Here is a 14,648-nt window from a genome sequence, read left to right as displayed (position 1 = left end):
TCCACATCCCTAAAGGAAATTCTCAGGCTCCTAGAGACGCCCCAAATTTTTTTGCATGACAAGCAGAGACCGGTTCTCCGGGGAGTTCCCCGATCCCAGCAAGCGGGAGCGCGGCCCTGATCTAACTGCCCCGAGCGGCACCGGCGGGGCCCGGCCCTGTCCTCCCCGCCACCTCCCTCCCCCGTCTCCCCTCTCGCCGCACATCCCTCTTTCGCTCGCCGGCTCCAGACTGGTTTTTCTGGTTCAGCCTCCCTCCCTGGGACGCGCTGGGGGATCCGATGACGTCGCTGGCTGAGTCTCTCCCTCTTCCTCCCTCGCTCCCTCCGCCTCTACCCCCCGCCCGCCCTCGCCGCGCTCTCCTCCTAGTAACTTCTGTTCTGGGAGGCGCTGCCAGGAATAACCCGGTGCGTCCACAGACCGGGAGGGGAGGCGGCCGCTGCGGCTCCCGCACGCAGACTGCTGCGGCCTGGGCCTCGCGGCTCCCTCCCGAGCCCGGAGCCCTGCCCGGGGCCCATTTCCATACAGTGTCAGAAAATAAATAAAGGAAAGAGGAGCCTGGGCAGGCGGTCGGGATCTCTTCCCTCCCTTCGCGCCCGCCCTCCCTCTGTCCTTAAGGAAATGCTACCAGACACCCCCCACCAGACACGCTCAGCCTTGGCGAGGAGCGGCCGCCGCGGCAGCGAGAACAAGGGCACCAGGGGGGTTCCCTCCCCCTCCTCTTCCTCCTCTTCCTCCTTCTCTCGGTCCTCCTGCTCCTCCTCCTCTTTCTTCTCAGCGGTGACTTTCCAGGTGAGCGGCTGCCGCTGCTGCGAGGATCCCCCTCACCCGCTCGGGCTCGGGCCGCCGCATCGCGCCCTCCTCCCGCCCCTGTCACCCAGCGGTGGTCGGGAGCTGACAGCCGCCCGAGGGGCTCGCGGCCCGGAGGCGGGCAGCCAGCGGGAGGCGGGCTGGAGGTGAGAGGGTGGAGAGGAGGCGAGCGGGCGCCGCGGAGCGCTGTCTCTCCCCACCGGAGGAGGGTCTCCGTCAAAACATCTTCGGTGACTCTGGCACAAGTCTTGGCCAAGTTGTGTCTTGGACAGTGAAGCTCCCGGGAGCCTGGAGCAACTTGGAGGGTCTCCTAGCTCGTGGACAATATTCCTACACATCTCGACTTTGGGGTGCTGGGTGCAGCATCGGGGTGCGTGGAGGGCGGACGGAGCATTTGGGAAAGCAGAGCGGCGGGAATCTAGGTTCCTCGGCTCGGTAAGTGGCCTCGGCGCTGCGTTTTTCCTGCCTACTGTAGCATTAGGGGCTTGTTTCACTTTATACCGAAATCGCCTCCGCGGGACTCCACCACCCCTCCCGGCGCGCGCCCCCGGCCGCTTCCCGGTTTCCAGAGGGTGAGGGTCGGAGGGGGCGGGGATGAGGGAGACCTCGGGAGGGGGGTCCGGCGCGTTGGGAAATGCGGGGAATACCCTGGCCGCGGATCTATGCAGATGAGGGGAGGCTGCTTTGCGTAATGTCCTGGGGGGAGGGGGCCCCGCGCGAGCGCCGGAGGCTGGAATGTGCCTGGTTACTAATGAGGGACGTGCACCAGCGCGCACCGCCGGGCCACCGCTGCGGCTGCCGCGGCCGCCCGCCGCCCGTTGTCAGGTAGCGGGGGAGGGGGCCACCGCCGCGCTGCGCCGACCGGGGGCGGGCGGGCGGCTGAGGGCCGGGCCGCCGGCCTGCGGCCGAGCGAGCGAAACGGAGGCGCTGGCTGTTGGCATTTCAGTGACTCCTTTCTCCTGCGGAGCAAGGAAGGAAGGAAGGAAGGAGAGAAGGAAGGAAGCCAGGAAGGAGGGGACTGTCTCGATGGAAGGTTCAGGCGGAGGCGTCCTCGCCTTGCGGGTGCACCAGCCGAAGAGCGGCTCCCGGTGGCGCGGGCTGGCCGGGGGCGCGTGGAGACGGGTGGGGGCGCTTTGCATGCGTGTTCGTCTGTGCGTCTGCCGGGGACCGGGAAGGGACATGTGTGTTTGGGCTGTGCACTGTGGGGAGCTGGGTCTGCCTGCGCCTTTATGTCTGTTCCCTGAAGTGGGTGGAACGTTGGCCCGTTCCGGGAATGTTCCATGACGTGGTGCAGCCACAGGAAGGGGGTTAACGAGGGGCTCTGCCGCGGCGGCTCTGCCGGCTGCTATCAAAGCAGATGTGCTGCTGCTGCTGCTCCTCCTCTCTCACCTCCTTTCACCCCTCCCCCCGCCTTTCCATTCTGTGCGTCTGGTACTGGAAGGGGTGAGACAGGAAAACATTGTTGTGGGGGTGGGTGGGGGTGTGGGGAGGGGTGATGTGTGTGTGTGGTGTCTGCCGTATTTGGTGGGGAAGACTCCAGATCAGCTCTGCCACCCCAGCTGTTATCACAGATCGGTGCGCTTTATACGCATGTGCCTCCCGCGTTCTGTCCCTCTTACATAACACATCCAGTGCAGCAGAGGACACGAGAAAATGCGACCCCAACCCTCCAAGCCCAAATTGGATGAGGGATAGAAGGTCAGGAAGTGTCCCTTGGTGTTGTCCTTCGGGGACTTGGCTCCCAGTGGGTAAAAGCTGGAGGGGAAGGTGGGTTTTCTTCAAGTGGCTCCTCTCCTCTCTGATTTGAAAGCATCTCACTAAAAAGGACTGCAGGAACTAGTCTTCTCTAATGAGAAGGTTTTTACATGCTACGCTGAAAGAAAGTGGGTACTTTATCCTCGAGAGTGTGGAGAAGGGAGAGGGTCCTTAATAAAGACACCTGGAGGAGATGGGCAATAATAAACGCGGGGTAGGGGGCGGTAGGGACCGGAGGAATCCCCTGATAATAGGTTTCACTGAAGGCCTTAAGACACCTGTAATGACTTAGAATTCTCACAGGAAGCAATATGTGCAACTGACATTGCAAAAGCCTCATCCTTTGTACAGTTACTTAGGCCTAAAATGAACATAAAAAGGCTTGTTTCCGGTACTTTCATTATAATGGAAAATCTGAACTGATTTTTCTCCTTCCTTTTTTTTTTGCCATTTTAAAAATAACTCAATTTAATAACTGCAAATAAATATTGGTACTCTCTCCTACCCCCAAAGGCTAGACCTCCGTAATTCACATGAGAACTGTGTTTTTCTAGCAATCTCAGAGCCCTAGTCAAGGGCTATTGATTTTTCTCTTCAGTACAGTTGTTTCTTTTGTAGTGCATAATGAAGCCCAGAAATTACTTGAAATATTAATAAGATCCATTTTAATTAAATTTGCAATGATCTGTCCTCCTAGAAAAAAAGCCATTTAACTTTATTAGAAACATTTCCTCCAGCAATACGGTAATATTTGGTGATGTTTGTCCTTGAGCAAAGCAAGTTATTTTAAATACTTGCATATATAGTATATGTGCATATATATATATATATTATATGTATTACATATATACTAGCATTTACAAATGTCTTGTGCTTTTTTACCTTATGAACTTTATAAGAGTGCCAAAGCAAAATTTTAACCAAGCAGATTGTGTAATGAGTCGATTGGGTTTGATCTTTAGGATATAGGCCAAATAGTTTATCAAGACAGAAATACCTTCCACGTGAGTAAAATAGATATCACTTTCATGATTAGGACAAAAGTCCTGTGGAACACTAAGAAGTCATGATGAGAACGGTACATTTTTTAATTTTGAGGTGGAAGGGATTTACCAGCATCCACTTAATAATGGCAGTGTTCTTCAAGTGTCATAATCCATTTTGACCACTAGGTTTGAAGTATGCGGTATATTTCTCATGTACAGAAAAATGTTATATTACAATGGTGAATCTTTTGAAAATTGTCTGAGTTTCTTGTTTTGAATATTGGTCAGGTATAGAACACATTTGCTTTTTGGCATCTATATTTCTGTTATGGTGATTGTATTTTTGTATTTTATGTGTAGGCTTTATTAGAGACTGCTTCTATTTATATAAGGGTATTTACAAAGTGATTGGAAATTGATTCGGGGACGATATTGTGAATGGTAGAATGTTAATGATATTACAAATTTAAAATTTAACCAATTTTTAACTGCTAGATTCTTGTGGACCACTTTGGAAAAATACCATTAGATAAATCATTTCTATATTTCTATTAACCGTGGAATGGGAAAATGGATTTACTATGTGTATATTATCACTTAATGAAATCATGTTATTTGACTACATTGAAAGATTAGCCAGCAGAATATTTTAATTGATCAGGCTCCTTTCCTATGTGATGTGTTTACAGATGTTCTTGTTACCATGAAAACAAAACAGAGACAATGCGTATGCAGGTGTTCCTTGTGGAATAATGGTACATGTGTCTGCTTGAGCTCTTGGCACATTGTCACAATTCAGGAAATCAGGTAGAACCTTTCATGCTGATTGAATTTAAAATAAGCATCTTTATTTAATAAGTTGCCTACTTTGTTTATTAAAGCAAGGCTCATTCCAACAGCAGTATCAACAAGTAGCAAGTATTCTATTTGTGTTGGTTTTGATTTTTGGGTTATCAGTTATTAGCTGAAGTTAACTGGAAAGCTTCAATGTAGGAAAAGTCATTTTAAAGACCTATAGAAAATGTTATTTGGCATGAGTGAAAAGTGCCATTAGGTGAAAGTCCATTAGGATGTGGCATAGTATAATACTCGGTGTGGTAACTATTATGATAAGGGAAAAATGGCTAAGATTAACCAGATGGATGGTAGCAGATCAAACACGTTGCTAATCACCAAAGTTTGTTAAAAATAAACACTGTTTTCACATTTTGGTTCACAATCAACATCAGCAGAACTGTCTGTTGGTGTTTGCAGTAGTGATGGAGAAACGGTTCACAATTTAAATCTCCACCTGAAAATTCCAATGATGTGCTTCTAGTTAATGGATGTATCTATGAATTCACTTTGAATCCATATTTTGGCTCAAACTTGGTATGTAAGTGTTGCAACTTTTTAAGTGATATTACAAGAAAGAAGGAGAGGAAGTTTGCTATCATGGACTTCAGGTGTCAAGAAACTTCAAACCACCCAGCGTGTCTGGGTTTGTTGTAACCACATAGGCAAAGCCTTCATTAATCTTGAGTAAAACTTTAGTAAATGTTCTGGTGAGACTTCTCAATGTTTGAAGCTGTGGATGAACACAGAGGATTGCAGAAAAATGGGAAAAGTTTATCAAAATAAGGTTGTGTGTATTTGAAGGAAATTATATAAGTTATATACTTTTCTGCTTGTTCCTGATACTTGATCACAAAAGCATTGCTTTCTATGTGCTGTTTATGGCAATACTGGCAAAAGGAGGTTATAAATCAGTTTTTGTAGCAATGGAATGGCTCTAAGTAATTTGGAAAAATATTTCAACACTTTATTATTATCTTGACACAACTCCCAAGTCTTCATGTACCAGAAGATAACAGCTTACTGGGTCTGTGCAATCTTTGGCTTCTCTGAGATGGACAATGGATACTAGCAGTAAGGTAGACATTGGACTCTCCTGTCTTCAAGACTGCATTTGGAATAGAATCAGAACTGCTTGATAACTTGGATCACTATTGTACTGGGCCATGTATGTGCTCATGCCAAACATACTCCCTTTACCCATCATTTGAGGTATTAACTATGACATGTGATCTATTCTATCAGTGTCCATAACTTTAGATTTCCTGTCAGCTTAAATTTGGAGTCTAACTATTTAGGCATATTTGCAGAAAGTGCTTTGGAGAGGAGAATGAAAATGTTTGTGTGCCTGCAGATGATTCTGGGCAGAAAGCAGGTGGGGTTTGACCTACCACTTCTGAGTCACCAGATGGTCGGATGTAAGTTCAGGAAGTGCTCAGGGCCAGCCAGCATTTTTGACTTGTAACTCACATATAATCTTAGCCCTTTCTTCAGGGTACTATGACAGGTGCCTCGGTCATCATTGATCAATATGATTTATTCATCCATTCATTGAATAACTATTTACTGTGGGTCAGGCCTAGTGCTAGACACCAATGGTATAATGATGATCCAGACCAGTAAAGGAGCTTCTCATCTAGTGGGGCTGACAGATATTTATCATAAAGTGAGCCAATATATGTAATGCCACATTTGTTGTAGTGTTATGGAAGAAATATAAAGGAGTGTATAACAAGAGGTATATCACCCATGTCTTGGGGGTAAACTGAGGCCTCCAAAGAGGTGATATTTGAGATGAGACTAAAGGATACATAAGAGTCAAGGCAAGAGGGGGAAAGTATTGTACAAAGAGGAACAATGCAAATGCTCTAACACTGAGGGATGTATAGTGTTTTGAGGAGTTGATAAGCAAGCCAGTGCATCTGGAGGGCAGATAGCAGAGTGGTGGTGGTGCAAGGTGAGGCCAGATCATGTGGGCAGGTTGACCCCCTGAATGATTAACTAATCGGGCATAAATGGTGATTGTTCTTGGCCAATTGGGATGTCTGATGACTGTACCATTGACCATGTTAGGCACTGATCATTAGAGAGGGAATTCGGTGGGAAGGGCCTAGAAGTTTGAGGAGGCTGACGTATATCTCACACGTCTCTTCATAGTGCTTCCACAATGCTCCCTGGCCCCTAGACATTTGTTATGATTCTATGTGCTGACTTCAGCTGGAAGGGTTTACTTATAAGTTATCTATTATTATTCGCAGATAATTTTTTTAAAGAATAAATAATTTAAGTTAAAAAAAAATACTTATTTGGGGCTCCAGTAAATGAAATTGGCCAGTATCATTGATTCAATTAATGAATAATTACCAATCTAGAAGTCTTTACAAGCTCACTGTGGGAAGTAACCGATTAATCTTTGGAGCCCTGAATGAGCTGGATCTATATGTTTCCAAACAGCCAATGAAACATCCAATTCTCCGGGTAATTTCTCTACATGATTGCAAATATAAGGACCTTTGGAGAAGTTTAGATCTGATTTTTTACTTTCCATATGATTAGGGGTCAGTGTAACAAAAGAATATGAAGGAAAATAATAGAAAAAAAAGTGAGTGAAATAACATACCTTTATGTAATCTTGGACTCATATTCTATTTTGTTTACTATATCGTTTAGTTAATTTGCTCCCTGAAATAAAATTTATGTAATATAGAAAATTCACTTTAGGTGTCCAAAAGAGTCAGCTTATGTAGTGGTTCTAAGCGTGGGCTTTAGAGTCAGATGTGGGGGAGGGGGTCAGAATGAGTAATGGAGAAATAAAAAATGATTCCGTGACTTCAAAAATTTTACACTCTAGAAAAGACATGTGGCTTTTAAGTTAAATTTCATTAAAATTTACAAGTGAAAGTAGAGTATTAATGGAGGCTTGTTCTCTTCCGACCAGAATAATTAGAAGGTCTTTGTGGGAAGAAGTGATTTTTAATTGGGGGCCCATAAGGGTGAGTAGAATTTCATTCAATAAGCTCTATTGGGGGGACGGTGGGGGGCACACAGCATAATTCGATCTAGAATGGTGGGGCATATTGACAGTACCAGGGGAGAGGAATACCATGGACCTTGAAAGGGACATTGGTTCCAGGTCATGTGCGGCTGTGGAGCCCGCGAGAAAGCTGAACTTCATTAAGGTTTCTGAGCAGAGGAGTGATGCTAAACTGAGTGTTTAGAAAGATTATAAGCATATATGGGATTGGTATCTTGGCAGCAATGAGTCAGTTACATTGCTATAATGCCCAAAAGAGAAGTAATAAAGACTGACACTACTGCATGACAATATGAATTCTTTCTTCCTGTTAATGGACATCTTAAAAAATAATCAATAACAAAAGTGATAAAAATATTTTGATAAACATGGCCAAATATGTATGGCAGATCGTCAATTTGAACTACATTTTAAATACAGTACTGAAGTATTATTTTAACCTACTATAAAACTTTCTACTCCAAACAATATTCACAAATGTTAATACTTTTAACATCAACTTATAAAAATGGTTATACGTAGAATTATAAGGTATTTATATTTTTAGGTGTAAATGTTTTAAGGAATGCATAGATGATTTATTTCATCATGGTTCATTAGAACACAGCTTTTAAATTGGTACCCAGTTGGACCTAATTCATGATAATACTGGCCAAGTAGTGTAGTGCAGTGTATTGAAAGGCAATGCTCTTTTTTTTTTTTCTTTTTTTGACAAAGATTTATTTGGTGGTTTCATTTTCTCTGAAAAAGAAAGCAGGAGATCAGTGAAGCTCTTATTATTTGCATTGGGCAGATTCACTTGATTTCAGAAGCCCAACAAAAAGGTGGGACTTTAGAAACCAGGCAGTAGGTAAATGTAGACACACTCATTTGTATTTGCTTAGGGATCTGTAGGCATGCATGTGCGTGCGCACACACACATATACTAATCTTAGAAAATCATATGTGTTCAGAGAGAAAAAATTTTGATACTTAAAATATAGCATGAATTCTCATTCTGATAGTTACAGATAGTATTTCTTTTAAAATGGAGATTAGGTCTAATTCCATATAAAGAAGATTATAGGAAAGGTAATTTAAATTGCAAGTAGCTTTGTTCACTAAAATGCTAGATTCATTTGAAACAGTGTTTTATTTCTTTTGGAAGCTAGACAACTCGTTTAATAGTGTACATATGAAACACTAATTTGGCTTGTTAATTGGATGCAATTAAACTGAGGTTATTTTATACTGCTTAATTGTCTGAAAATTACATGCATTGCCATGCCTGTGTAATGTAAGGCGAAATCTGGGGGTAGAGTGGCAGTGGGGGTGGAGGGACATAAGGTCTAGTTGTGTCTTTGCATTGAACTTTCTGTAAAAACTTGGAAACAAGTCGTTTCAATGCTCTGGACTTCATTTGGAAATGGAAAGGATTGGAACAGATGGCCTCTAAAGCCTCTTCCAACTCATATTCTATCAGTTTATAAATTCTACTTTGTAGTTCTTGAGAATGCAGTGTCATTATATTCTGTAATTATGGTATTACAAGGATGAGCTAAACACTTAAAAAAAAATCAGCGCAGTGCCAATTTAGCAAATCCGTTAGAAGGAAGGGAATTTAGGCTTAAAGAGCACTCACTCTGTGCCAGTCTTTATACAGGCACTCTCCAATAACAACCCCAAGAAGATCTGGTATTATTATCTTCATGTTTACATGTAAGGAGACCAAGACTCTGAAAAGTTAAATGGTTTTGCAGGGCTAAATGGTAGTTAATGGTGAAGCAGGATTTGAACTCAGGGCTATTTGGCTCCCAAAACATTTGGTCTTTCCATCATTCCATGCAGCATTAGCAACTATTAAACATGAAAATTATTGCAGAAATTAAAAAAAAAAATTAAATTGCTAACTCTTTTAATCACTTTGCACAATGTTTTCCCCTGGTAGTTTATGTACATCCAGTAGTGGGATCTGTAGTTAGCAGCCTAGGGGCTAAGAAGAGCCTGGATGAATTCCAGCTCTACCACCTGCTGGGGGAATTTAGGAACCTCTGGAGATTACAAAATGAGGATGACAATATCTGTTTAAGGGTCATTGTGAATTTTTAATGATTATGTGTGTATCTCAATGAGCACATAGTAAATATGGAATACTTGATAGCTGTAGTTTTTACTAAGGAAGGGTTAGACCAAAAGAAAAACACAAGAGAACTCAAATTGGTGTACAAAGTTTCAAATGGTCTAGTCAATTCTTGATTGAAATGGTCTAAGGAACGATGTCAGAATGCACGTTTTTCAACAGGTAACATATGGAAATATCAGTTAAAGTTTGGGATATTTCTTATTAAGCTCAGCCAGTGCCACACCAGTGAAGTGAACTGAATCCTCTGGTTCTCTGGATCATCCTTCTGGATTTTTGGGTCTAAAAATAGCCTTTGGGGCCTGAACTTCAATGTAAATCACAAGAGGAGAGAACCAGTGTTTACTCTTGAGGCCTTGGGCTTGCTTAGGAGACACAACTGGAGTTTTCACGGGATTGCAGACTTTTAAACTTACTTTTTATTAACTCAACAAAGATTTATTAAGCACCTGCTCTGAAACAGGTGCTATTCTAGACAATGGAGATTCATCAGTGAACAAAATAGTAAAAACAAGCAAACAATAAACAGAAAACCCTGCCCTTATGGCATTTACATTCTATTGGACTCATTTAAGAGCTTTTTAGGGCAAATGCAGTCCTTGTACTACTTTCCAGTGTTTTAGAATCTACTTTTATGTACATTGGGTCTCTCAAGCCAAATAACATTTAAAGAAGCATTGCAAGACTTGATAAATCACGAATGAAAATATTCCATTTATTATATCTATATTTTTCATAATAGGGTAGTTTTTGAGGAGGTACTGGTTTTACATAATTGTAGCACTGTTTTTTTTTAGTTTCTCTTTATGGTTCAGCAGTATAGCTTTCATAACCTGTAGCATCAGGTCCTGGCTATTTGTTCATAGGGAAGAAAAGAAAATGGTGTCCAAGTGACACATTCTATTGTAAAATACATTTATCAGCTTAAATTCTTGATTGAAATGGTTTCAAGAGAAGATATTACCATTGGAACATATATTTTAAAGCTTACTTCAATAAACTTTTCGTTTTTTTACTGACAATTTTTGTTATAAAATTTATAGGGGATTGAGATGGTTTATACCTTCACAAAAATGTGGCAAACATAGTTCATGGCATACAATAGGTATGGAAGATATTTGGTGAATGTTTAAACATCTAAATGCCTGGGAAAATTTGACCCACTATAAGATGGGGGGGTCATCAGAACCAAATGAGGGATAAAATCCTGGCTAATCTTTACTCCGATGGCTGTAGTCCATCAGTCTGCTCACACTTACTTGTTTCTTCAGTTTTTAAGAAGCCCTCCAGGAAACAACTGCCTCACCTACCCACCCAGCAATCACAAGCACTTCTTGTACTCCCAAGAAAGGTCTCCCTGGGCTCTGCACTTCCTGTTTGATTTCACAGCATGGAAACAGATGGAGCCATCTTGAGGTAATTTTTTCCTACAGTTGGATAGGGAAGTTTGTAGTTGCACTGGGATTCTTCCATGTAGGACAGTGTTCTTTGGCCATATTTCGTTTAGGGTGTTCTGAGAAGGAAAGCTGTGTGAAGGCAGTCACTGTGGAGTCTGAGGAAGACTTGTTTCCTGGTGGGCCTGCTTGGATAAATTCAGCACAAAGAGGGAGTGTATCCCTTTCCTCCATTATAGATCCTTGCCCTATTGAAGGAGAGAAAAATGAAGGAGCAAAGACTGGGGGTGAATCTTTCCCTCTCGTTTGAAGCTAGTGATGAAATCTGTCTTTGCAACTCAGCAGAACCCTGTGGGACAATCCTGATGGCTGGCCCAACTGTATAGATAGGTCACGGGAAGTTCAGCTACTAATTATCGATGCAACAGCTATCAAACTTTATTTTTCTTTCTTCTGATATTTATATTTTGAATCTCTATTTTTCTAAGCAATGGAAAAGTCCAGAGTTATAAACATTCAATTTATTTTCTTGTCATGCAATTTGTTTGCCATGTGTCAAAGTTTATGTTAGGAGAAATACAGACTTTTGGGAGAAAATGAGTCTTTCAAATATCTTTTCTGTCCTTGTTGCAAAGATGTGCTCATTAGGACCCATGCCAGGCCCGCAAAAGACACCAGAATGGTTGACCGTAAACCTTGACCCCAGTAGTTTATTGCTTGCCTCATTATTGATTTTCAAAACGATTCAGGCGAAGTGGCTGTACCTTTATGATATTTCATTGTTTCTTCATCTGTAAAAATGAAGCATTGTTTATAGCACTGCCCTACCTCCGGGGAACAGAGCAGAGTAGCACAAGAGAATTGGAGAGGCTATTTATAGGATGTGAAGCAACACTGAGAATAATTCAATTGTTGAAAAAAAATCTGATACACAGCAATGCATTGGTGACAAGGGTTAGTAGAGTGTTCTTGAGATAATTGACTGCTATTGATGCAACTTATTGCAGGCATATGTAATTGTTTTCAGAAAGATAATGGTCAGCAGCTCCACAGCTTGTTATAATACCCCCTGGTGCATTTAAATTCTGTGTAAGTCACTAATGCACATGTGCAACAAAATTCTGAGATAGTTATACCCATATTCAAGCAAAAGAAAAGGAATCCAAAAAACATTTGGTATTGAATTTGTCATCTGTTTACTTGTTCAAATGACCTCAGTAATATTCGCAATGAACTTGGTGCCCAGATTTAATCAAATGTAGCTTTTAAAATGGGCCAAGTGGCTGAGAATATTGAAAATGACCTTTTAAAATAAATCACTTGACAGTATAGAATATAGCAAATAATTTGGATGCTAAGTGTGGAGATTAGGTTTTTCTAATGGGCAAGCTCCAAATTTGTTCAGTCATCAGTTGATTTTTAGCCATATTTTGTAGGAGTTTGGTAACGTTAAACCTAATGATGTCTGAAAATAGTCATGATGGATATTACTTACTGATCTGGAAAAAATTAACTTTTTAGCTAATCATCCCAGGAATTTATATTGTGAGGAAAATGTCCTGATAATTAGTCTTTCTTTTCATATATTCTTGTGGGTCATATAGGATGGGAGCAATGAGAAGCAAACAGAAGACATTTTGAAATTAATAACAAAATTGCCCTGGCTTTGAAGCCTGCTATGATTGTATTGACCCTTCTTATAGCTGTAAAGCAAACAGTGCCTAACAGTATATCTAGCATTTGTTATCTCCTTTAAGCAAATTGGTTTTGGTTTAAATTTTGTAAGAAATTTTTACAATATACGGTTGTGTCAATCATACTACTGTTTTTATGTCTGACATGTAAGTATTCCTAAAAAATGAGGCAGGGAGAAGGGCAGGGGTGTAGACATGGAATCCTGAGGGTCTTTTGAATATGCAAATAGCCTGCCTCCTTACTCAATGCAACTTTACCCTGTGTGGTTTTTTTTCCAGATGGGTCAAATCTTGGTTTTGAGCAGGCTGTATCTTCAGTATCAGTTTAGCGTTTTGTGAGAAGTTTTCCTTCTTCCTATCACTCTGATACAATTTGCAGTACTGCAGTGATGACTTATTTAGGGCATCTCTTAAAGGGTCTAATTTAAATTATGCTGATGAATTTGCTTCGGTGCAGGGTCTGGTGTATTGATTTGTCAAATGGTGATGGGACACTTTCAATGTGGTGTCTTCCATAGAATTTCAGGATTAGAGAAAACCATTGGAGGCATCATTTAATCCCCAACTGAGCAAGGAGAAATCACTCAGGACAAATCACCAAGGGCTACCTGCATTCAGTCTCTACTAAAAGACCTCTTCCTTGCTTAGGGAGGTCTATTCCACTTGTGGAGGCTTCAGTTTATCAGCAGTTGAACTCTCTGCAACTCTCCAGAACAAGTTTGCTCATTGACTTGCATGACAATCCCACAATTATTTGAAGATGGTGATCCCGCTCACCTTAAGTATTTTTTTCTCCAGGCTAAATATTCCTAGTTCCTTCAACTAGACCTCTTATTAGATAGTTTTCATTCTTATTTTATTAATTTCTTTACAGATCAGGCTGTTCATGTCTGAAATTTCCTCCAGGCTATGTGTGTTATGAATCCTAAAAAATAAATTGCTTATCTCCAGTTACTCTTCAGAATATAGCGTCTTGCCAACTGGTTTAGAAATGTTTTATGGAAAAGGCCTAGACATGCTTGCTGAGACTTTTACAGCTGGAACAGAGTTGACGTGTATAATAATGTAATAAAAATCTATTTTAGCAAATAGAATTATTGAGGTTCTGGCATGTATAAGATATGTGGGAATATAAAATACAATAGAGACAGAAACAGAATATAAGATACAAAGAAGAGTGTTTCTCTATTCTCATCATCGAAACTTTTATAATCTACTATATGTAAAAAAGGCAAGGAACTATGCAAAGGGAGCTATAATTAAAAGAATCAGTTTAAATACCACAAGGGAGGCATATATGAAGTATAAAGGTGCAAAATCACCCTTGGCTGAGGCGATCCCAAGAAGTTTCATGGGAGAAGGGGATGCTTTAGCTAGGCCTTGGTTTTGAGAGGTACAAACGTGGGAAAGTGTCAAGAGTGTCTTCAGAGCATCTGATTTGAGGGCAGTATAAAATGTATATCAAGTGAATGCTGGTAGAAAATTTAGAATGGTTGGGATATGTTGTCTTAAGGACTTGTATTCCAGCTTAAGGAGTTAGTAACTAACACGATAAGTAATGGTGGAAACACGTACTGTAACATATCGAGAGTTTGGTCCCTGATTTTGTAGTTCCATGAGTTTACAAATGCAGTTAAATGAAATGAAATGGATAAAAGATATGTGAAAATTTCTATGCAGGGAATTCTATTTCATTTATAAAGAGTATGAGGTATGTGTATTTTGCATATAAGACGCATTGGCTTTGAAGTAGGTATTATTACTTTCTTTGACCCAAAAGCCCAGCAATTCCAAAGACACTAATGATATAGTTAAAGTAAATATATTGCTGATGGGCACAGTGTTATATTCTGTGCTAGTTATTCATACCTTTTCTACTTACTACTGGCCATGTAAATGACATGCTGTGCTGACACCAAGGTTAGCTCAAATGGTTGCCATTTTAGTATAAAATAAATTAACCTTTCTTCAATTTATATTTTCTGTTAATTAAAAATGGAGATGTAAAATATTGGGAAATACTTC

General features: G+C 41.4%; 1 protein-coding gene across 5 annotated transcripts in view; it reads left to right on the top strand.

The window, feature by feature from the left end:
• The first annotated feature begins 1,114 nt into the window (after positions 1–1,114).
• The window catches only part of HIVEP2 (HIVEP zinc finger 2), a 181,900-nt gene continuing 168,366 nt past the window's right edge, over positions 1,115–14,648 (top strand). For 2 of the 5 annotated variants that reach the window (XM_033096816.1, XM_033096770.1), the window contains exon 1: positions 1,115–1,242. The gene's annotated coding sequence lies outside the window, so the exon portion shown is untranslated. Of the gene's footprint in view, positions 1,243–1,565; positions 1,633–1,686; positions 1,930–14,648 lie in introns of those variants that run through there. The other 3 variants (XM_033096787.1, XM_033096806.1, XM_033096779.1) reach the window with 3 other exon arrangements.

This window comes from Rhinolophus ferrumequinum, chromosome 3 (assembly GCF_004115265.2).
Source record: "Rhinolophus ferrumequinum isolate MPI-CBG mRhiFer1 chromosome 3, mRhiFer1_v1.p, whole genome shotgun sequence".
In the NCBI taxonomy this organism is placed as follows: Eukaryota; Metazoa; Chordata; class Mammalia; order Chiroptera; family Rhinolophidae; genus Rhinolophus; species Rhinolophus ferrumequinum.
This window is presented reverse-complemented; position numbering and strand designations above follow the sequence as displayed.